Source organism: Trifolium pratense, unplaced genomic scaffold (assembly GCF_020283565.1).
Source record: "Trifolium pratense cultivar HEN17-A07 unplaced genomic scaffold, ARS_RC_1.1 scaffold_57, whole genome shotgun sequence".
Classification (NCBI taxonomy): Eukaryota; Viridiplantae; Streptophyta; class Magnoliopsida; order Fabales; family Fabaceae; genus Trifolium; species Trifolium pratense.
This window is the reverse complement of record NW_025721045.1, coordinates 306,397-308,896: the sequence shown is the minus strand read 5'-3', so window position 1 is coordinate 308,896 and position 2,500 is coordinate 306,397.

The window sequence follows — 2,500 nt, the reverse complement described above, 5'->3', positions numbered from 1 at the left end:
CAAATTCCATGCCTATGCCAAGTTGGACCAAGGCCCCGTCTCGTTTTGCTATAAGCAAGGGCGTGGCAAGGCACGCGGGGGGCCAAAAAATCAAAGTGCTCCGAAAATGCACACGGGGGTGTCAAGCAACCTCCATGTACCGTGGCATGACCGTGGCCAAGTAATAAAGATCAAATTCCATGCCTATGCCAAGTTGGACCAAGGCCCCGTCTCGTTTTGCTATAAGCAAGGGCGTGGCAAGGCACGCGGGGGGCCAAAAAATCAAAGTGCTCCGAAATGCACACGGGGGTGTCAAGCAACCTCCATGTACCGTGGCATGACCGTGGCCAAGTAATAAAGATCAAATTCCATGCCTATGCCAAGTTGGACCAAGGCCCCGTCTCGTTTTGCTATAAGCAAGGGCGTGGCAAGGCACGCGGGGGGCCAAAAAATCAAAGTGCTCCGAAAATGCACACGGGGGTGTCAAGCAACCTCCATGTACCGTGGCATGACCGTGGCCAAGTAATAAAGATCAAATTCCATGCCTATGCCAAGTTGGACCAAGGCCCCGTCTCGTTTTGCTATAAGCAAGGGCGTGGCAAGGCACGCGGGGGGCCAAAAAATCAAAGTGCTCCGAAAATGCACACGGGGGTGTCAAGCAACCTCCATGTACCGTGGCATGACCGTGGCCAAGTAATAAAGATCAAATTCCATGCCTATGCCAAGTTGGACCAAGGCCCCGTCTCGTTTTGCTATAAGCAAGGGCGTGGCAAGGCACGCGGGGGGCCAAAAAATCAAAGTGCTCCAAATGCACACGGGGGTGTCAAGCAACCTCCATGTACCGTGGCATGACCGTGGCCAAGTAATAAAGATCAAATTCCATGCCTATGCCAAGTTGGACCAAGGCCCCGTCTCGTTTTGCTATAAGCAAGGGCGTGGCAAGGCACGCGGGGGGCCAAAAAATCAAAGTGCTCCGAAAATGCACACGGGGGTGTCAAGCAACCTCCATGTACCGTGGCATGACCGTGGCCAAGTAATAAAGATCAAATTCCATGCCTATGCCAAGTTGGACCAAGGCCCCGTCTCGTTTTGCTATAAGCAAGGGCGTGGCAAGGCACGCGGGGGGCCAAAAAATCAAAGTGCTCCGAAATGCACACGGGGGTGTCAAGCAACCTCCATGTACCGTGGCATGACCGTGGCCAAGTAATAAAGATCAAATTCCATGCCTATGCCAAGTTGGACCAAGGCCCCGTCTCGTTTTGCTATAAGCAAGGGCGTGGCAAGGCACGCGGGGGGCCAAAAAATCAAAGTGCTCCGAAATGCACACGGGGGTGTCAAGCAACCTCCATGTACCGTGGCATGACCGTGGCCAAGTAATAAAGATCAAATTCCATGCCTATGCCAAGTTGGACCAAGGCCCCGTCTCGTTTTGCTATAAGCAAGGGCGTGGCAAGGCACGCGGGGGGCCAAAAAATCAAAGTGCTCCAAAATGCACACGGGGGTGTCAAGCAACCTCCATGTACCGTGGCATGACCGTGGCCAAGTAATAAAGATCAAATTCCATGCCTATGCCAAGTTGGACCAAGGCCCCGTCTCGTTTTGCTATAAGCAAGGGCGTGGCAAGGCACGCGGGGGGCCAAAAAATCAAAGTGCTCCGAAAATGCACACGGGGGTGTCAAGCAACCTCCATGTACCGTGGCATGACCGTGGCCAAGTAATAAAGATCAAATTCCATGCCTATGCCAAGTTGGACCAAGGCCCCGTCTCGTTTTGCTATAAGCAAGGGCGTGGCAAGGCACGCGGGGGGCCAAAAAATCAAAGTGCTCCGAAATGCACACGGGGGTGTCAAGCAACCTCCATGTACCGTGGCATGACCGTGGCCAAGTAATAAAGATCAAATTCCATGCCTATGCCAAGTTGGACCAAGGCCCCGTCTCGTTTTGCTATAAGCAAGGGCGTGGCAAGGCACGCGGGGGGCCAAAAAATCAAAGTGCTCCGAAATGCACACGGGGGTGTCAAGCAACCTCCATGTACCGTGGCATGACCGTGGCCAAGTAATAAAGATCAAATTCCATGCCTATGCCAAGTTGGACCAAGGCCCCGTCTCGTTTTGCTATAAGCAAGGGCGTGGCAAGGCACGCGGGGGGCCAAAAAATCAAAGTGCTCCGAAAATATTTTTCCACTTTCCAGTCCACTTATACATATTATGTGCAGTGTGCACACAAGACACCTTCCCAAAATTCGACTTATATGAGGCGTTTTACGTCAAATCCGCCTATTTTCGGCGTTTCGGCCGAAAAATCAAAATAAATCGAAACTTCCTCGGAATGCTTAGCGACTTTCCAGTCCACTTATACATATTGTGTGCAGTGTGCACACAAGACACCTTCCCAAAATTCGACTTATATGAGGCGTTTTACGTCAAATCCGCCTATTTTCGGCGTTTCGGCCGAAAAATCAAAATAAATCGAAAATTCCTCGGAATGCTTAGCCACTTTCCAGTCCACTTATACATATTGTG